Genomic DNA, 23,222 nt, shown 5'->3' with positions numbered 1-23,222 from the left:
ATATCGGTCTATATATCAGACACCTCTCTTCACTTCTATGTTTACTGATCAGAGCCGAAATTACAAAGTTGAGGTTCTCACTACCGGTGTCGAGGTCCCTGTGCCTTGAAAGCCGCAGGCTTAAAGTTGAGACCAGAGTAGATGGTCGGGTGTCAATGGCTCCCTGCACTGCCGTAGTATAAAATTGTTTCCTTGACCTGAGGAAAAACAAGTCCGATCCATGGAGGCCGCACCTCACAACTTACAGGACTTGGAGGATATTCTGCTAAGGTCATGGGACTAGATACCACAGGAACCTTCAGAGGTCTTGTGGAGTCCATGACTCGATGGGTCAGAGAGTTAGACACATGAAGCCGAGGACGGTACACCTCGCTTTACTGCGCTCGTACAGTGTATTGCTCTTGGCTTCATTTGTACCAAAGGACACTTTTTTATAATCTGTCTGGTGAGTGGATCGCTCTGGATTTATTGGAAGTATACAGGAAACGTAAGGATTTAACGTGATGTGTAGAGACAAAGTTGTGGAGCTCCTACATTACATGTCAATGTACACACGTGTATATGTACTGCACATGACGCTATTAAGACTTCAACATGGCCGCCAGTCCAGCCTGTGCCCACAGTAATGCCAAACACATATCTGTCTCTTCTCACCTTGTGATGTGCGCGGCCGGTAGTTCTCCATCATGAACTCCTCGTACAGATCCTTGTGTCCTTCTAGATACTCCCACTCCTCCATGGAGAAATAGACAGTGACATCCTGACACCTTATAGGAACCTGACACACACAATGATACAGTCATCACCCAGACACCTCCAGTGCTGTTACTGTAGAATTTCCCAGCATTCCCAGCAGTGTCACCTCTCCAGTCAGCAGCTCAGTCATCTTGTAGATCAGTTCTAAGATCTTCTTCTCATGTATCCGGGAGTGAGGGGGAGGCTCTGTAATGGGGCTCTGACTACTGCTCCATCCTCCTGACTCATGGATGATGGGAGTTATACAGTCACCCAATGTCTTCTTCACTATTTTGTACTCCTGTGTATAAAGAGACAAGGCATAAAAAGGCCTTAATGACCAGATATATATTTTTTCATTTTTGCCTCGCATTAAAAATTCTCCCGCATAAAACAAGGCCTCATACACATACGGTGTATGAAGCCTTATATAATGCGGGAGAATTTTAAATATTTTTTTTGCGAGTTTTCGTGGTTGAAAAAAGTTACAAGTTACCTAATTTATTTTTGCAGCTAAAATATATGAAAAAGCGATTTTCAGCACGCTTTGTTTTGTTTATTTTTTATCCCATTCACCTAATATGTGTAGTTTTTTTATTTTTATGTAATGTCGGGGCAATAAAATGTATCTTATGATGCTAAATAAATACTTTTTTTAACATTTGATTTTTTTAAATATTTATTAATACGCAGAGCAACACAAACCAGAGGAGCAGAGGGATTTCCTCCACTCGTCTTTGCAATGGGGTTAGGCAAGTATGTATATTAATGTTTTTATTAGGCATTATTGGTGCTGTATGAGAATATTATACTGTGTGGGGGCAGCTATGGGGGCATTATATTGTGTGAGGGGCGGTGTCGGGGGATGTATTATATACAGCTGGCTAAGGGGATCTATATCCAATGGCATGGCATGCAAAAGGGGATGTGGCCTAAAAATTGTCCATTAACCGTAATTGCGGTTACATGTTCATATAATCGTGATTTTGATTTAAATCATAATCGCCCAACCATAGCTCATGGATGATGGGAGTCATACAGTCACCCAATGTCTTCTTCACTATTTTGTACTCCTGTGTATAAAGAGAGACACTTAGAGAACTGAACACAGTAATCTCCCCTCAGTAGCAAGAGGGAGATTGTGACCCCGCTGTATAGAGTTCTAGTGACCCCACATCTGTAATACTGGAGACCTCACCTACAAAAAGACATTGAGGAAATAGAACGAGGCCAAAACTAAAAAGGAAATAATATTGGGGGGACTAGATGGACCATGTTCTCTCCTCCTGCCATCATCTTCTATGTTTCTATATAGATGTCATCCTGATCCTCCTGGTTACTTGTCATTCTCATTGCTCTACAACATTACTATTGCTGCAGTGGTGACATGACACATAACTGGCCATATTGGTGGCTGATCTTCAGCTTTTCTGCTGTGGGCTTCTTGACGTCACTTGGAAGGTCTGGACGTTGTTATACAGGACACTGGATTCTTCCTATTACTTCCTATTATGTATTGTCCCTTCCCTATGTGGGACTTGTTCTATAATGTAGAAAAGTTTACCTCTCCGCTCAACATGTAGATGATCTCCAAGGTGAAGTCTAATATTCTTCTGCTCATCTCATCCCTGTCCTTGTCCATCCTTGGTGGGTCATTCAGGAGAAGGAACGTTGTGGAGGAGAAGATGAGAAAACTGCAGGAACTGGAGGATCTAGTACTGCAAACGTCTTTATGAAGAAAGGAGAAGATGGAAATCATACAGACGACAACATCATGTGTGACACACAGAACCTCACTTATTGATCATTGAGAGAAACATCTTCTCAGAGCCGTCACCACATGGAATAAAGGGGTATTCCCAACACGGACATTTCTCCCCAGGATATCCCAGAAATGTCTGATAGATGCGGCTCCACCTCTGGCCGTGCTCGCCTGTTTCTGGAACTCCTATACAAGTGAATGGAGAGAGTCGTGCACACGTGTGGTCACCTCTTCATTCATTCTCCACCTGGATGTAGTCATCACCTCACCAGGCGAGTCGGGGGTCCCCTGTTCTCCACATAGAGACAACCTGACACATGGTGGATACTGGGGAGACATTGCTCACATCTCACAAGACATGGTACAGTTTGTCCCACAAAAAACATCCATCCCCCACTCCGTTCCATCGACTGAAAAATAAAAAAAAAGTCCTGGCTCTGAGAATTTGGTGACACAAAACATTTTTTTTTTAAGAATTACGTTTTTTCTTTGTAAATGTCGCACATCATGAAAAACGATAGAAATTTGCTATCTCCGTAATCGTATTAACGGAAGAATAAAGTTATCAGGATGTTTTTACCCAAAAAAAATACATTGGAGGAAATCACAGATTTTCAAATCTTCCCCCACATAGAAGTTTTGAGGTTGCAGTGACATTATGTGATACTTTATAGGACGTCCTGAAAATCTACAACTCGTCCCGCAGAATCTAACCCTCACACCGCTGAACTGTCAGAAAAGCAAGACAGTTATAGATCTGAGAAGACAGGGAGGGGAGGGAATAGAAACTGTCCTGGTGGTTAAGGGGTTAACCTGCGGTGCGGATTATAAGCACGCAGGATATCGGATTTATACCGTGGATTCGCTGCGCATTTGTTGCAGAATTTCCCCATTAAGTTCAATGGGAAAGTCTAGTTCCGCGAAAAAAACGACATTGTTCCCAGAATCCTCTGCGGCTCCACCGCGTGTTCACAGCAACGCTGCAGGTTACATATATATATATATATATATATAAATATATATATAAAAAAGAAGGCATCAAGTGACCCCTGCAGCCAATCACAGGCTGGAGAGGTTACGTCATTATAGCGGTCACCTAGACACAGCCGGAAGAGCAGGGTCATGTTGCTATGGTAACGATGGGAGAGGTGAGGATCGGCCTTGTTGTATTTCTGTAGTAGATATTCGGGAGGATTATACGTCCACCATTTGGGGTGAATATTCGGGGAGATTTCCTTGCGTGTTGTGGGTCGTATTCGCTACGTGTGAACATTCCCTTAAACCGCACGGTGAACGACATTAACAAGAATTGTATCAAAGTCAGTGAATAAGTTGTATGTAGTGAATATTATGTCATTACAAAATACGACTCGTCCCACAAAACATCCGACCACTACAAAGACCAGAAATAACAACTTACCCCAAAGAGATGGGCAATGGAGGGGTTAAATCCTGGCTAGGAGTCCAGTGGGCGGGGTCACTCAATGATTGACAGCTCTCTGTATACACTCATACCGGGGTGACTGATAACAGAGAGAACACCCGACCAGCGCTGCTCTCTACCTCATACATGGAAATAGATGAAGGACCTGTGATGACGTCAACACCACGTGACAAGGGCAGGAGGGACGGAGCTTATCAGTGGAGAGACGTGGTGGATGAAGGACATGTAACAATATAAAGATCACGTGACCGCTGCATCTGGGGGCGGAGCTTAGAAGTGCAAAGAATGAGAGATGTATGAAGGATATGATGATCAGGTGACATGAGGGGGAATGGGGATCATGTGACCAGTGCAGGGGTGATCGGAGCTAAGCAGTGCAAAATATAAAGGGTTGTGGCTAAAGGACCTGTGATGACGTCACCACCATGTGATCAATGCGGATGGGGCGGACCTGTAATGTGGATCAAGTAACATAACAGGCTGGTCTATGTGAGGGGGCGGGGCTCCTGTGAAGTGCGGAAAAATGATGATGATGATCACGTGACGTTATAGCCCATAACAACAGTCCGGACATGCTGGGAGTTGTAGTTCTCTCCTCTTGTACCTCCTCCCTGTAATGTCCGCTATCACATAATAACAGTCGAGAAATGCTGGGAGTTGTAGACCTCACCATGTATACCTCCTCCCCGTATTGTCCTCTGATATCCCATAACAGCCTAGACATGCTGGGAGTTGTAGTTCTCTCCTCTTATACCCCTCCCTGTAATGTCCTCTAATATCCCATAATACCAGCCCGGACATGCTGGGAGTTGTAGTCCTCTCCTCTTATAACCCCTCCCTGTAATGTCCTCTGATATCCCATAACAACAGTCTGGACATGCTGGGGGTTGTAGTCTTCTCCACTTATATTCCTCCCTGTAATTTCCTCTGATATTCCATAACAGGCTGGACATGCTGGGAGCTGTAGTCCTCTCCTCTTATACCTCCTCCCTGTAATGATATTACATAATAACAGTCTGGACATGCTGGGAGTTGAAGTCCTCTCCTCTTATACCCTTGCCTGTAATGTCCTCTGATATCATATAATTACAGTCTGTACATGCTAGGAGTGGTAGTTATCTCTTATACCTCCTCATGTAATGTCCTCTGATATCACATAACAACAGTCTGGGCATGCTGGGAGTTGTAGTCCTCTACTCTTATACCCCTCCCTGTAATGTCCTCTAATATGCCATATTACCAGCCCGGACATGCTGGGAGTTGTAGTCTTCTCCTCTTATACCCCCTCCCTGTAATGTCCTCTGATATCCCATAATACCAACCCGGACATGCTGGGAGTTGTAGTCCTCTCCTCTAACACCTTGTTAGGAAAGTTTTATAAATGTATGTATCGGAAACTAAAATGTGTATTGAGCTATACAAGTTTCTCTGCAAAAGATTTTTCTGCTGACAAAGTGTTTAATATGTTATCAAGTAGACGGGGTGAGCAGCTGAATTCGTTTAGAGAGACAAGTGAAGTGTTTACGCAAGTGTCGAGGTCGAATAAAGAGATAAGAAAGCGGTCTAAGGACTGGTTGGAACAAGGGTTATCCCATGTATAAAAACCATGATACTCAAGAAAGCAGCAGACATTTGCTGATGGATTTTTGATCTACCTGTTACAATGTCTCCTTATCGATAAGAATAAAGACGCGCCATTTTTATTCAGATAACTCCTCGAATCTATTTGATAAGAACGAAAATTCTTCTATCATTTGGTCCTTCGAAGCTGGGAATCCAACATCTCCTGCCCCTCCTCTTCCCGACGACTGCTTACCGTGCACGGGGTGAGTTATTCTATGAGCTCACTAAAAGAAAGACCTCCAGCTGGGTTGGAGTGACAGGTTCTAAAAGAACGTAAAGAGAGGAATTGAGGATTCGAGTTTTCATCTGAATAAAGGTAATATAATTTTGTTTATATATGTTTTTATTATTTTTCATATTTCGATGTTATAAAGTTATGAGATAAAAAAAACAAAAAAAAACCTAAGGTGGATCTTAGGTACTAAGACTGGATCTTAGTGGGGGGCGTGGCTTAGCGGCGTATGTGAGTGGACGCATAAACCGGAGCTCCCGCTGCCGATATCCTGCAGAACATCCTGGGACTCAATTCGCCTACCGGAGACATACCTGTGGAGAGAGGGGAAACTGAGGCGATCAGGGAGATGCAATTCTGGACTCATCGGAGGCTGTAATGACACGGTCCAAGAGATCTAAAGCGGCAGAGGACGGTGAGCTGGGGGCGCAAGATGGCGCTGACATGTGCTCATATGCAGTGAGCAGAGATGTGAGAGGGGCGGCGGAATCTCGGCTGGAGCGCTTTGCCAGGAAGACCCCTGTGAAAGGTGCTGAGAGTGAAAGGATGGCAGAAGGAGGGAAGGAGCAGGCTGGCCACTCAGGATCAAGATTTGAGCCGTTGCGAGCGCAAATGGAGGCAGAAGAGGAGGAGGAGAACGGGGAGAATGTTTCGGACGACTCAGGAGGAGGATTAGATCGGGGCGCACGGACCCTGGACAAATCGGGCCCAACGCTGGTAGATGTCTTTTCGGCGGTAAGCCTGAGCAATACCACACTAGCTAAACTTACCTGCCAAGTGGGGGGAATTAAGGAAGATTTATCCATAATACGCCATGATCTGCAGAAAGTGTCGGAACGTACGACAGCGGTGGAGGGCCGAGTCAGTGAATTAGAAGACAGAATACTACCCATGAGAAGGGATGTAAATGCTGTGGATGTTACGTATCTTTTATCCAAAACCGACGATTTGGAGAACCGTTTACGTCGAAACAATGTAAGAATGGTGGGAATACCTGAAAAAGTTGAGGGGTCTAATCCAGACGCCTTCTTCGAAAAATGGCTATTGGAGGTTTTTGGCAAAGAATCTCTGACCCCATTGTTTGCGGTGGAAAGAGCTCATAGAGTGCCCACGCGACCGGGCCCGCCTGGAAGGCCACCACGACCTGTGCTAGTGAAATTGCTTCATTATGAGGACAGAGATGTGATCCTTCGACAGGCCCGGGAAAGGCAAGACATAAGAGTGAACGGGGTCAAAGTGTCGTTCTATCCGGATTTCTCTGCAGAGATACAGAAACGGAGGATGCAATTTCTGGACATTAAAAGACGACTGAGGAATCTTCGAGTTCAGTACTCCATGTTGTATCCTGCTAAACTTCGGGTGGCGGCGTTGGGATCCGTACAGTTCTTCGAAAACCCGAAAGATGCGTTACGATGGCTGGACAGTCACGAGGTTCGCCTACGGCATGATCCGGAGGAAGCGGCGGTGTGATCAGCAGGTGGATGGATGAAGTTGGGACTCTGCTATGGCGGGAGGAAGATGAATCGCACAGGAGAATAAGCCACTGTTTTCTACATTTGTATGATGGGTTTTTTGTTGAGATGATGTCTATATATCATTGTTGGCGGGAGGAGAGGAAAAATGCTGTCAGTTCAAGGGCAGAATTGGATATAGGAGTCATAAAAATGCTACTTGTTTATTGAGGAGAAGGTGGCGGGAGGTTCTTGGTTTTTAAGGTTAAATTGTGGAAACGGATGGATTTCTACAATGTGAATGGGAAGCTGTATGGTCATAGTGGTGAAGTTTTCTTCATCAGCCCGGGCCCTCTGAGGAGGGTATGTTTATGGAAAGCTGAGTGGGATAGGGTGGTGGGAGGGGGGATGTTTGGGAGGGACAGGGAGTTTGAAACGCAGTACGCTCTGATTGTCACTGGGAGTAACGGAAATAGCCACTGTCAAATGCAAGAAATGTTCAGATGGGGGGTAGGGTAAATCTTCTGTCCTGGAATGTGAGAGGTATGGGGGAGGTAACTAAAAGGCGAGCTATCTTTGACTACCTGAAGGGGCAGTCTGCTGGGGTGATGGGCTTACAGGAAACTCATCTTACTACTGACACGGTGCAACAGGCGCATAGGGTTTGGATCCGGCACAGCTTCCATTCCTTTCATTCTACATACTCAAGGGGGGTTAGTCTCCTGATCCATAGGGATGTACCGTTTAGCTGTATAGATTCCTTTAAAGATAGGGAAGGTAGATATGTTGGGGTGCATTGTAAAGTGTTTAACTGGGAATGTATAATTGTGGTGTTATATGTGCCTCCCCCGTACTCTGTGGGTCCGATAAGAGAGGTGCTGGAGAAACTGGCTGGGTGGCCTATGATACCGACTATATTGATGGGAGACTTCAACAACATAATGAATAAAGGGTGGGATAAATTTCCAAAAGGGGGGGGGTGGGGGATGTCGCCCGACGAGATTTGGAAAGTACATGATGGAAGTTGGGTTTACGGATATTTGGCGGGCAAAATGGCCCTCTACTACGCAATACTCGTGTGTATCATCTACATATGGATCATTATCCCGAATAGACCTAATGTTTAATAATGGAATGGGGATGGAATGTGTGGAAGGGGTGGAATACTTACCACGATCACTGTCTGATCACTCTCCGATGCTACTTAAGATCCGAACATGTTCGCAGATGGGGGGTTTGAGAATGCACTGGAGGTTAAATCCGTTCTGGATACGATTGGTGGGAGAGGAGATAATAAATATGAGTCTGCGAGAATACTTTGAGTTCAATAAGGGTACGGTCCCTACGGATATTTTATGGGATGCTATGAAGGCCAATATAAGGGGAGTGTATATACGGGAGATCACGCTCATTAAAACTAAGTCACGACAAGTGGGTCAACATCTGATAGATAGGGTCACAGTAACAGAGGAGAGTCACGTCACTAATAATACTGCGGAAACACTAGCCCAATGGAAGGTTGCTCAAAAATTGCTTAGGGAACATCAGCTGGAACAAGCAGCTAATAAAAGATTGTTTTTACAACAAAAATACTATGAGGAGGGCGAAATGGCGGGCAGACTGTTAGCGAATATTGCACGGCCGACGCGGGAGAGTGCATTCATTCACCAGTTACAGACAGCAAATGGGACTCTGGTTGGAGAAACAGGGGATATATTAGGGGTGTTGACATCATTTTACACAGAACTGTATCGCACTAAGGTGGACTATTCGGAGGATCTGCTGTCAGAATATCTGGCAGAAATAACATGGGTTACTCTGGGGGAGGAGGAGAGAGAGGGGTTGGAGGAGTCAATTACTTTAGAGGAAATACAGGAAGCGGTAAGTTCTATGGCAAATGAAAAGGCTCCAGGGATAGATGGTATACCCACTGAATTGTATAAAACATATGGAGGGACGGTTTTGCCGGAGTTACTGGAGGTGTTCCAGGATAGTTTCGCCAGGGGGCGCTTACCGCAGACGATGTACGAAGCCGCTATAGTCGTAATTCCCAAAGATGGGAAAGACCGGACGCAACATGACTCTTACAGACCGATATCTCTGTTAACCACAGACATTAAAATTTTAGCTAAAATACTGGCTAATAGGTTGTCGCGAGTAGTGACTAAAATTGTGGGGATGGATCAGTCGGGATTCATGCCATCGCGCTCTACAGCAGTTAATCTACGTAGACTTTTCTTGAATTTGCAGACAGATGCTCCGGATGTGCGGTGTAGAGCAGTGCTGTCTTTGGATGCCGCCAAGGCGTTTGATAGTGTGGAATGGGGGTATCTGTGGGCTGTCTTGGAGCGGATCGGCTTTGGAAGGAAATTTATAAAATGGGTACAATTATTATATAAGGAACCGGTAGCTAGGATTAGAGCAAATGGAAGAATGTCAGACTCTTTCAGGCTAGAGAGGGGGACACGACAGGGATGCCCACTTTCGCCGCTGCTATTTGCGCTGGCAATTGAACCCCTAGCAAATATGGTAAGACAACATCCGGGGATAGAAGGGTTTCGTTGTGGGGAGCTGGAGGAGCGCATAGCATTATATGCGGACGATATCTTGATGTTCCTGGGAGATAGATTATTCATTGCCAGTGATAATGAATGTATTGGAGCGGTTTGGTAGATTTTCAGGGCTAAAAATTAATTGGAATAAGTCGGTGTTGTTGCCACTCCAGCCAGTGGATACGCCGTTGGTGATTGGAGGAATTGAGGTACCGTGTGTACAGAAATTTAAGTACCTGGGAATTACGATATCGGCGAGGGTGCAGGACTTTATTGAGTTGAATGTGATACCATTATTGAACAAATTAACGGATAAGACCAAAGTATGGCTGGGGTTACCGCTGTCAGCGCTGGGTCGAGCAAATCTCATCAAAATGATTCTGATGCCCCAGGTTCTTTATGTGGTGCATAATGCCCCAGTGTGGTTGCCTAAATACTGGTTCAGGAGAATACATAATTTGTTTAGGGACTTGGTGTGGAAAAGAGGGATCCCCAGGATAAAAATGGAAAAGCTACAACTACCAGTGGAACAGGGAGGGTTAGCTATCCCGAATGCATGGATATATTATCTAGCGGCTCAACTACAACACTTTAAGGGCTGGAAGAATAGGGAGGAGTTGGATTCTAGTGGGAAACTGGTGTACTATTTGGGTCAGAGAACGGATGTACTAGAGGCCATGGAATCTCATAAATTAAGGAGGGAGGCGAGAGGGAAACCGACTTTGCTATTAATACATAGAGTTTGGTGGGAAAGTAAGGAATTATTGGGGGTTACAGGATGCTCCAATTATATGCTTTTATGGGACAATCCATATCTATGGGAATTTAATAGTCTGGAAGGATTTCAGGATTGGGAACAAGCAGGGATCAGATATGTACACCAGTTGTATGACGGAGGTACTCTTAAAGAGGCTCTGTCACCAGATTTTGCAACCCCTATCTGCTATTGCAGCAGATCGGCGCTGCAATGTAGATTACAGTAACGTTTTTATTTTTAAAAAACGAGCATTTTTGGCCAAGTTATAACCATTTTTGTATTTATGCAAATGAGGTTTGCAAAAGTACAACTGGGCGTGTTGAAAAGTAAAAGTACAACTGGGCGTGTATTATGTGCGTACATCGGGGCGTTTTTACTTCTTTTACTAGCTGGGCGTTCTGACGAGAAGTATCATCCACTTCTCTTCACAACGCCCAGCTTCTGGCAGTGCAGACACAGCCGTGTTCTCGAGAGATCACGCTGTGACGTCACTCACAGGTCCTGCATCGTGTCAGACGAGCGAGGACACATCGGCACCAGAGGCTACAGATGATTCTGCAGCAGCATCGGCGTTTGCAGGTAAGTCGATGTAGCTACTTACCTGCTGATGCAGAATCAACTGTAGCCTCTGGTGCCGATGTGTCCTCGCTCGTCTGACACTATGCAGGACCTGTGAGTGACGTCACAGCATGATCTCTCGAGAACACGGCTGTGTCTGCACTGCCAGAAGCTGGGCATTCTGAAGAGAAGTGGATGATACTTCTCGTCAGAACGCCCAGCTAGTAAAAGTAGTAAAAACGCCCCGATGTACACACATAATACACGCCCACTTGGACTTTTACTTTAAACACACCCACTTGGACTTTTGCAAGCCTCATTTGCATAAATACAAAAATGGTCATAACTTGGCCAAAAATGCTCGTTTTTAAAAAATAAAAACGTTACTGTAATCTACATTGCAGCGCCTATCTGCTGCAATAGCAGATAGGGGTTGCAAAATCTGGTGACAGAGCCTCTTTAAGCTCTTTGCTCAAATACAGGAGGAGTTTGGACTCTCACACCGGCTGTTCTACCAATATCTTCAGTTAAGGCATGCGGCGCAGGCTCAAGAGAGACTGGTGGACTTGAGCTGTTCCACCATGGGAGGGATGGAGCAGGTACTGGGGGCAAAAGACACTAAAGGGATTATTTCGGTGCTATATAGTACGCTACTCTCCAGATTCCTAGGAGATCCACTGGTGGAGATCAGACGTAAATGGGAAGAGGATGTAGGGACTATAGTGGATGAAGAATGGGAGGAGATACTTGGATCATCTAAAATACTCTCTATTAGTGTAGCACACAGGAGGTCACAACTTTTTCTATTACATACGGTGTATAGGACGCCTAAGGTGCTATGGCAAATGCGACTTAGATCAACTAAGGAGTGTCCCAGGTGTATGTTTGATGGGGCGGACATAAAACATGTTTTGGAGCTGCCCGCTGCTAGATGGCTATTGGAAGGAAGTTAAAGGAATGGTGTCTAGAGTATATGGTAGAGATTTCCCACTGGAACCTAAAATCTTTTTACTGGGCTGTATTGGGGAGGAAGGAGGGGATGGAGTGGAATTACTGTCTATTAAAAAGGTTTTGTATCACGCTAGGAAACTAATTGCAAAATATTGGCTGCAGGCGGATCCCCCGGAGGTGTCTGAGCTGGTTGGATATGTTAACCACACAGTATCACTGGAACATCGGATATATCTGAAAAGAGGGGCAATTCATAAGCATGAGAAACAATGGGGTAAATGGGTACACGCCTATGGTAATGCAGCTCACTAGATGAGATTTGGAGGGGGGCTGACACACGTATATGGTCAAGGTATGGTGGAATATCTGTTTACTATGCAGGAAGCATGAAGGAGGAGGAGTGGTTTGACGAATCAGGAAAAAAAGGGGGTACTGCGGGGGGGGGGGGGAGTTAAGTTGATAGGGGAAGGGAGGGGGACGCATGTGGAGATGCAACCAAAGATGCTGTATACATGTCATAATGTACTTGAAGGGCTTTCGCATTAATCAAGAGATGCTATGTTATTTCTTTCAGTTATTTATTGTCGGAAATGTAAAGGCTGTATAACAGATGTTGTATTATCAATAAAAACTTGTTTGATTTAAAAAAAAGACTGGGTCTTAGTTATATTAAGCACAGGTCTTAATATAAAAACCTGAGAATAACGATTATTGAGGTTAGAAGTCCATAGTCTATGTGAGAAGGATACAGGTAATCAATAACTCTGTGCAGCACGTAAAAGATAAAGTACTTGGAGATTTGGAGGATCTCCCATAGATTAAAAGGAATGTGTCGCTAGTTAAACAGTTAGTGTATGAATGCTTAAACACTGTCCAAATTTTTTTAATTTTTTCACGAGTCAGGAAATATTATAAATTAGATTCTAATTTATAACATTTCCCAGTGCTGGTCACTAGATGGAGCAATTCCCAAAATTGCAGCATTGCATGTAATAAAGCAACCACATTGCTTTATGCTGCAAAATTTGGGAATACTCACTCGCTCTAGTGAGCTCACAGAATCCCCCCTCCTTTCTCCTGGCTAGTGGCAGGAGAAAGGAGGGGATTGAACGGTCAAACCTCCTACACTGTGTGTCGCCATTTTTTGAGCTAACACAGTGTAGTAGGTTTACATACAGTAGTAATCACACACTAAAACACGTACATACACAGACCTAACTTACCTGACCCCGTACGCTATAGTGGATGGAACGGCTCCCGTTCGAATTCTCTATGGGGATATGGGTGCCGTATTCCATCACTGTATGTGTCGTTAATCGACACATACAGGGATGGCAAAAAAAATGGCAGCCCCCATAGAGAAGAAAAAGTTAAAAAATATAAAAAAGTAAAACACAAAACACACACATAAATAAAAGATTTTATAATAAAACACTAAATGCAAATTGATATCAAATTTTTTTTTTTTCGTGACGCTTGTCCTTTAAAGGAACAGTGTCATCACAATTTTTTTTTTAATATGTTAAAGATGTTACTGCTTTATTAAAAACGTTTATATTTATTTGTGTGTTTGTGTTTTACTTTTTCTTATTTTTACACTTTTTCTTCCCTATGGGGGCTGCCATTTTTTTTTCCATTTCTGTATGTGTCGATTAACGACACATACAGACATGGAGTACGGCAGCCACAGTCCCATAGGGACTGCGAACGGGTCCCGTCCCGTCCACTTCTGTGTACGCCGTCTGTGTGGGAACTGCGCATGCGCCGCTCCCACACAGTCCAATTTGAAATGCGCGCCGTCCGGCGCCATTTTCCTGTGGACCGGAAGTCGCGGCCGGACAGTAAGATTACTACTTCCGGTCGCGGCTTCCGGACTTGTGCACTTGGACCAGCGGCAGCAGACGGAGCTGACGGGCCGGAGGGAGCCGCGGCGGCAGGAGCAGGTAAGAGATTTCTATGTATGTTCGTGTTTGTTTACTACTGTATGTAAACCTACTACACTGTGTGTTAGCTCAAAAAAAGGCGACACACAGTGTAGGAGGTTAGACCGTTCAAACCCCTCGTTTATCCCGGCACTAGCCAGGATAAAGGAGGGGGGGATTCTCAGAGCTCACTAGAGCGAGTGTTTTTTTCCCAATTTTGCAGCATAAAGCAATGTGGTTGCTTTACCACATGCAATGCTGCAATTTTGGGAATAGCTCCATCTAGTGACCAGCAATGGGAAATATTATAAATTAGAATCAAATTTATAATATTTCCTGACTCGTGAAAAAAATTAAAAAAATTTGAACAATGTTTAATCACCTACACACTAAATGTTTAATTTAAAAAAAAAAAAAACATGTTTTGCTGGCAACACTTTCCCTTTAAGGATTATAGAGTATTACGATTATTTCTTAAAAAAAGAAAAAGTTGAATAAGGAATTGTGTATGGCCAGGTGTTAACTCGTTAATTGGGATACTTTAAATGACAAAGTAAGTGATTACAGGAGGTTACAGAGTAAGTTGATATGAGAGAAGAATTGTTGAAAAGGCTGGCAGCCATAAGATGGTCCTTTGCATGTGATGAATAGAATGGTTTGTGGAAAGTTGAAACAAGAGATGGTTAAAGATTAAACATATATGAGAAGAATACTTACAGAGTAAAATAATAGGATAATAAGCATTGAATGATTGAGATATGAGGGGAACAGCTGCTTGTCTTTGTAAGTGTCTGAATTGTGCTGTGCAGGGTAATGATGTGTATAGGTTTATGCTTCCATGAATGTATGATATGAAACATATATGAGACTCCTTGACTGTGAAGAATGAATGTATGAGGGTTAGGGCTGATTCAGACGAACGTGGCATTTTTGCGCACGCAAAACACGCGCGTTTTGCCTGCGCAAAAGCCACTTACCTGCTCCGTGAGGCAGCATCATATGATGCGCGGCTGCGTGCTTTTCGCACAGCCGCCATCATTATGATACGCCATTTGGATGTTTGTAAAGAGAAAGGCACGTGGTGCTTTTGTTTTCATTCATCCTTTTGACAGCTGTTGCACGAAACAGGCAGTTCGCACGGAAGTGCTTCCGTGCGACCTGCGTGGTTTTCACGCTCCCATTGACTTCAATGGGTGCGTGATGCGCGAAATACGGCCAGATATTGAACGTCGCGCTTTTTACGCAGCGGACAAACGCTGAGCAAAAAGCACTGACTGTCTGTACCGCCCCATAGACTTATATTGGTCCATGCGAGCCGCGTGAAAACCACGCGGACTGCACGGACGCAATTCACGGTCGTGTGAATCCGCCCTTAAATACATAAAACCCTGTGTGTATAAGGGAGTCCAATTAGGTGTGGTCCTAGGTAAAACTGTTACCAGGACAAATTTGTAAGAAAAATAGTGTTAAAAACACCCAGGAACAATAAGTATATGACAGATCAGCATAATACTTGTAAATATTGGTGAGTGTGTAGGAAAAAATTAACAAATTTAACTTTTTACTAATGTATTAACATGGAGAACGATGACGTGTCTCTGTGGGAGAACAGAAGTGACTGATTCTATTGTGTGAGTTACCAGACAGGGAGTCATAGGAATTCCATCTGTTCAACTAACCATTGTATGTAATAAATTAAAGGACAGGTGTCGCGAAATTTTATTTTTTTTTATATATAAAATTACCTTTTAGTGTGTTATTAAAATACATTTTATTTGTGTTTTACTTTTACCTTACTATGGGGGCTGCCATTTTTTTTTCATCTCTGTATGTGTCGATTAACGACACATACAGAGATGGAATACGGCACATACATCCCCATAGAGAATGCGAACGGGAGCCGTTCCATTCACTATGGTGTACGCCGTCTGTGTGGGAACGGCGCATGCGCCGCTCCCACACAGTCCAAAAGGAAGGTCTGCGGCCGAGCTACATCCGGCGCCATTTTCATGTGGGCCGGAAGCCGCGGCCGGACAGTAAGCGGACTACTTCCGGTCGCGGCTTCCGGATATGCGTTCAGAAGCAAGGACTAGGAGCGGAGGAAGCCATATGATCATAATGATCTAGGCACATGGTAAGAAGTATGCAAAATGTGACATGTAGTACTAAGACTTAGTACGATGATATTGCCTATTAAAGGTGGTCTGACAAGATCCATATTGTGTCCCTGTAGTTTGGGACTTCTGTAGAGAGTGAAATTTGGGGTTATGGAAAAAACCCACCGCAGGGGACAAGGTGTGTGGCATATCCAGAAGGAAGTCGTATAATCATAATGATCTAGGCACATGGTAAGAAAGTATACAAAATGTGGAACGGGTGGAGAACTGTGCTTTCAGCCCCACATTTGGGAGTACTCTAGATATTAAAGTGCTGAAAACTATAGCTCTGTATTGTAAAAATGATGTAGAAAAGAAAATGTATTATAAATGGTTGGATTTAGTTAACACAAATATTAGAGTGATGCTTTTACAGCAAATATAACCGTACATGCTTCACCTATGTATTGTATGTCGCCTAACACGATGATGATGATGATCTACTAACCATGATAAGCAGAATGCCAAAGCCTACAACAGGGGAATATATCCAGTTGGTGAGTTACAGCAAGTAAAAGAAGGTTGGATGACTTTTGGTTACACTAATGTAGATATCTCCAATGTGATTAAGTCTAGGTGATTAGAGAAAGCTTTAAATTTGTACTAAATTGTTGGAGTTCAAGAAACAATGAGAAAGGTACCTTTTCTTTCTTTCTTCAATCCAGCTAATTGATTTACGGGAATAGCCGGATGGCTGATGATTATACTTCAAACTGTGTTCCAAATTATCTTGTTTTCCATACTTGGCTACATCGGCTTTCATTTGCTAATACGGCTAATGAACTGAAGTGTAAGGTTGTGTAAAAAGACAGTTTTGTTGTTGTTTTTATGTACCGTATCTATCAGGTTTTAGAGTTATGAATATAGCAGAAATTGAGTTTCATTATAGCATTTTTGGCTCGCTGAAGCTTATAGAGCTAAGAGAAAAGGTGGGGGCTGAGGGCACAGCTGAATGCAGTGTATGAGCATGCTGGAAGGAATGTAGAGAGCTGCTGCTGAATGCAGTGTATGAGCATGTTAGAAGGAAGGTAGAGAGCTGCTGCTGAATGCAGTGTATGAGCATGCTGGAAGGAATGTAGAATGCTGCTGCTGAATGCAGTGTATGAGCATGCTGGAAGGAAGGTAGAGAGCTGCTGCTGAATGCAGTGTATGAGCATGTTAGAAGGAATGTAGAATGCTGCTGCTGAATGCAGTGTATGAGCATGCTGGAAGGAAGGTAGAGAGCTGCTGCTGAATGCAGTGTATGAGCATGTTAGAAGGAATGTAGAGAGCTGCTGCTGAATGCAGTGTATGAGCATGCTGGAAGGAATGTAGAGAGCTGCTGCTGCTGCTCTCGCTCTCTGTTGAAATATTTAACTAACATGGTCTGCATAAATGATAGATTGATAAGTTATCAGGTAATAAACTGATAACTCCCATTGTGTCTCTCTATAATATCCGTTTTTTTCTCTATCCGGTCTCTGGATTGTTAATAATATTTTGCCTTTACACACAGAGACAAATAGTATGTTTGGATGGTGTTTCCTCAGGGTGCAGCACATTCCCCTGATATTGTCATCCGTGCAATGAAAGAGCTGTTGGATAGGTGGTCCCCCAAACACTCCACCACTTGTCTATCGCAATATGTTGATAATTTACTTGTGTTGTATCTCTGTTGATATATTTGCCCAGGAAACGGTCTCATCATTGTTATAATTTTCCCACGTAGGTTTACTGCTATCCAAGACCACCCAGTCCTGCACAACCATCACTATGCCTATGGTTGTAGAGAAAGGAAGGGAAGGGGTGGGATGCCAACAAGAGACAGCCGATGATTATCGGCGCATGCCCAGAGCCACGACCGGAAGCGAGGACTGCCCCACTTCCGCCTCCACATGCTGGAGCGCACATCCGGATACGCGACGCGTAGCGGGATTTCCGGGCATGCGCAGTGCATCACCAGAGACGGAGCGGGGACAGCGTCGCAACCCAGGTCGGATCCGGGCATGCGCACACATCGCACTGACAAGTTTACAGATCAAGTGAGTGAAGTAATGTTCATCTAGATGTAGTATGTCATGTGTATATCAACGATCATTTTTAGAGACATTAAAGGTATGTTAAATTAGAGTGTATGAATGCAAAGATAGAAACATAAAAATATAACGACATAAAGTGGCAGTGTAATGCCCGGAAATCCCGCTACGCGTCGGGTATCCGGATGTGCGCTCCAGCATGTGGAGGCGGAAGTGGCTCTGGGCATGCGTCGATAATCATCGGCTGTCTCTTGTTGAGTCACATAGTATAAAGGGCCCTTAGACACAGGACATAGACACACATCTGCCCCTGAGGAAGCAACACTATTGCGAAATGCGCGTTGGGGCTTTTGTGCTGGAGCACGTATCGGACTACTACCTCAACACAACATGGGTAAGCCTTGTCCAATGCATTCTCTCTCCCAGTAACTATTGTAGTTAGATATATGGAATTTATGTGTTATACTTAGTATGTAGATCTATACAATTATGCCTCTCTATATTGAGGCTATGTTACTTGACTACGTTTTATAAGAGGGATTTCCCTAACATATCTGAGAGATTTTGCTTCTGTGACAATACAGCCAACCCAATCTGTATATTGATAATTCCGATATCTACTTCCTGAAACTTTTTTCTAGAGTCTCGTCCTTTCAATATATTGTATCATATACATATATTTTTTATATAAATGTATTCTTGTATATGTTATTAATAAATTTTGTACGTTTGATATATTTCTCTGGTTACAAGCTCTCTTTCTTCTGTGTTTTTGATATACTTAAAAAGAGTTGCCTATTTGACTACATATGGGAGGTCGGTCTTTGATTTAGACCTAGCCCGTAGCACCAATGCTTTTGGAGTGCATATATTGATTACTATTTATTCTGTGTTGTTCACAGCTGTTGGCTCTTTGCATCAAATGGATTTCAGAGTCCGTGACCAATCATGGCTCGCACAACTTGATGAAATCTTTAAGGAGGACTCTAGTTTGCTTTTAAACGATAGTGGCAGGGACTGTAGGGAAGCTATTAAAAAATTAAGGTCATTACTACACCAAAGAATAAAAATTTGGTGGAATAAAGCCTTCTTAGAGAAATATTTGGCTAAAAAACTCATCCCCCGGGGTTTGAGGGTGCAAGTCTTCCCTTCCTTTGAAATGGATAATGAGGTGTTCAAAAATAAATGGGAGGAACTCTCTGACAACTGTTCTAGAGGTTTCATGGAATTACTTGTTAGCTCCAATCAGACTAGCCTGAGCCAAATTGAGAAAGAAATAGAGGACATTCAAGTGGGGCTTAGGATGGACCTTTCCACCATGGCATTAGATAAATTATCGGATGATCTTGACAAAGATTTTGGTAAATGGGAGAAGGAGATCTTTACGGTGAAAACGGGCAAGTTTCAGAGGGATACCAATGATTACCAGCAAGGGCGTGTGTATAAATGGCATAGAAACAAGGGAAGGTCTGGGAGCATTTCCCACTCCAGATCCTCCCCGGTCTCCTCCCGAAACTCGGCCGATGACCCCCCTAGATTTAGGGAAACTGGAAATATCCCAGAACCTGGGAATAGCCAGAGTACTCAGGGTCCACGATGGCGCTTTGAGCGACAGGCTAAAAGAAAGAACATATCGAATCATCTGCGGGACAAAAAATCAAGGAGTAATCTGGAGGTAATTAACCTTTCCACGCATGCCCTCTCTGATGCCCAACGTGATGTTCTGGGGAAGGGTCTGACATTTTCACCAACCAATGCTTTTAACTTCTTCACAGCCTTGAAAGATTTGCATCTATTCTCGAGAAAACTGGTTCTTAAGAAACTTCATAGCAATACATCTGTTGAGTTCACCAGTGAATTAGAAAGAGAAGCTCTAAAAGCATTGGAAGACCTTTTGCGTGAACAAACTATTGAATCATCAGGTACGTTTCCATCTACAGTTGTGCCTAGATCTACTAAATTTCCCCCTTTGTCACTTTGTCCGCAGATAGAGATCTTCACTAAAATGGTTGTGGATGATTTCAAGAAATTGTCCACATTTAGGACAAATGATAACATATCGAGAGATGAAAGAAATGCCTTTAAGGAACTTCAAACTTGGGAAGATGTTGTTTTTAAAGCCGCTGACAAGGGGGGAAATATAGTAATCTGGCCAACGGTCAAACGGAAAAAGAAGTATTTAGACAACTGCGCGATAGACAGACCTATTTGAAATTATCTTCAAGCCCCCTAGTTCGCTTCTCACAGGAACTACAGACAATCCTTGATATGGCCCTTGAACGAGGAGTTATTCCAAAAAAGATCTATGATGGTTTGATGACTGTTGATCCAAAGGTCCCTACATTATATCTCCTACCAAAGATACACAAAGATCCCATTGACACCCCGGGACGTCCGATCGTGTCCGGGATTAACGGATTATGTGATCCGATATGTAAATTTATCGACTATTATCTAAAAACTTTGGTAAACGATTTACCTTCTTTTGTTAAGGACATGACGGACGTCTTGTGTAGGATCAATGGGATCCAAGTGGAACCAGATATGTATTTAGTTTCAGCTGATGTGGAGTCACTTTATACAAACATCATGATGGAATAGAGGCGGTCCGCTTTTTCCTTGGGACTGGCAACCGGGATGGTTCTTTATGTGATTTGATTTTGGAATTGCTAAAATTTATCCTTAGTCACAACTTTTTTGTGTTCAGGGATTGTTACTATCTGCAACAACAGGGTACAGCTATGGGTGCGGCATGTGCGCCATCCTATGCGAATCTGTTTCTTGGCTTCTGGGAGAGGCAGATTTTTCATGGGGATGGCGCCTGTGCCGCGGACCATGTGCATCTATGGTTACGATACATAGATGATATTTTCTTTATCTGGCAAGGATCGGAGTCTGGGCTGATGAATTTCATGCAGCAATTGAATATAAATCCATATAACATCAGATTGACATATAAATATCACCAACAGAGGATTGAATTTTTGGATATACAAATATTTACTGATGACTCTGGCTTTTTGCACACTGATGTGTATCGCAAACCTATGGCAGTCAATTCTTTGCTGCATGCTTCATCAGCCCACACTCCATCCACCATTAGAGCCATCCCGGTTGGACAATTCCTTAGGATCAGGCGGATCTGTTCATCCAATACCCTATTTGAAAACCAATCCAACGATCTAAAAATTAGATTTAGGGAGAGAGGGTACAGTAATAGAGTGATTAAAACAGGATATGGGAGAGCAAGAAATACACCACGAAATGAGCTCTTGAGACCTAAATTGCATCAATCCAACGATCCAGAAATACGATTTATTTCTACATACAACAGACAATGGAACCAGATGAGGGCAATATTGGATAAACATTGGCCAATCTTAAGATCCGAGCCACAACTAGCTCGGACCTTGCCAGAAAGGCCAATGATGACGGCAAGGAGGGCCAAGAACTTGAGGGACTTTCTAGTCAAAAGCCATTACATACCTCGTCAGGTCTGCCCATTTGGCTCCCGTGGACCAAAAAAGGGTTGCTATCCCTTTGGTGATTGCAAGGCATGTAGCAATATATGTCGAGCGACTAATTTTGCGTCAGCTGATGGACTTAAACAATTTGAGATCAGGGACTATATCTCGTGTAGCAGTACATATGTGGTGTATTATGCCACATGTGGCTGCCAGAAAATTTATATTGGACTCACATCCAGGGAACTAAGAACCCGGACTAGGGAGCATGTACGGGATATTGCTAAAGCAGCTGAAATTGATGACCCTTTGAGTCTCAAAACCCTACCTCGACACTTTAAAAAGTACCACAACTGTAACCCCAAAACTCTGTCGGCATTGATAAAATACACTGTGGCATCAGAGGGGGCAACGTGAAGAAAATTCTGTCACAAAGGGAATGCAAATGGATCGTGATGATCGGATCCATGAAACCTCATGGCCTTAACGAAAACCTGAGCTTCGTCCCATTTCTATAGTCTCGGCCATTCCTTATTTTTAAATTCTTTTAACTTTGTTTCTTGTACTTTGTCTAACTGTCTGCTTTTATTTAGGTTTCCAAAAAATGTTCCTGTATGTCTTTTTGCCCGAAGACTGTGAATGATGTTCCTAATCCTTTCTCTACCATCTAGAATACCCGAATAACAAGAATGCCTAACCCATTGTACTGCATAATATGATCGTGTAATATAGTGACATTTTATGTGGCTAATTCTCTCTAATGTATTGTTTAGTTTGACTTTGTATTCATATATATGACAAGAATGTGGGGAAAGAGCAGACATGTGTCATCTGGACTCCCAAGTGTGTGAGGGTCTAGAAGGTTCTTAGTATTTTCCACTTCAATTTTTGTTACTAAGATTAGTGGACGTATGCATTAAACTTTATACAATGGCCTCTTGTTGACTGTAACTGTTTTAGATATTAATTTGAATCTTTATTGCTATATGTATCATATATCACTTCTCGATTGATTTTTATCAATATATTTTTATTTTTTTAAGTTTTCTAATATTCAGCACTAATTATAGGATCGATACATCGGCTTAGAAGAATGTATCTTGTTTTGTCATGAACAATATAAATTTACTGTATAATATGGTCACTTCTTATATCAATAGTCTGCGCTATTGTCTTATTTTTCACGTATTTGTTGTAATACTCTTGTCGAGTTTCTGTCATCTCTGTAAATTGTCTTCTAACCACTATGTATGGTGATCAGTCCGTGAGTGCTGTAGATAACAACTTCCCCATCTAAACTAAGTACCAAGTACAGTAAGACTCTACTTATCTCTTATATTAAATATACATACAAGAAAATCCCTTTTTTACACATATCTCCACTTCACATATTTACTTTGAGTACGGTCAGCTATATGCCCCGCTCTAAAATAGTTTTTTAGCATTACACTGCCACTTTATGTCGTTATATTTTTATGTTTCTATCTTTGCATTCATACACTCTAATTTAACATACCTTTAATGTCTCTAAAAATGATCGTTGATATACACATGACATACTACATCTAGATGAACATTACTTCACTCACTTGATCTGTAA

The 23,222-nt window shown here is 43.0% G+C and overlaps 1 pseudogene; it reads right to left on the bottom strand.

Moving 5' to 3' along the window:
• Positions 1 to 23,222, bottom strand: part of LOC142677591 (uncharacterized) — a 51,237-nt pseudogene that overhangs the window by 10,224 nt on the left and 17,791 nt on the right.

This window comes from Rhinoderma darwinii, chromosome 1 (assembly GCF_050947455.1).
Source record: "Rhinoderma darwinii isolate aRhiDar2 chromosome 1, aRhiDar2.hap1, whole genome shotgun sequence".
Taxonomy (NCBI): domain Eukaryota; kingdom Metazoa; phylum Chordata; class Amphibia; order Anura; family Rhinodermatidae; genus Rhinoderma; species Rhinoderma darwinii.
Note: the sequence above shows the minus strand (reverse complement) of the source record. Positions and strands in the feature narration are given on the sequence as shown.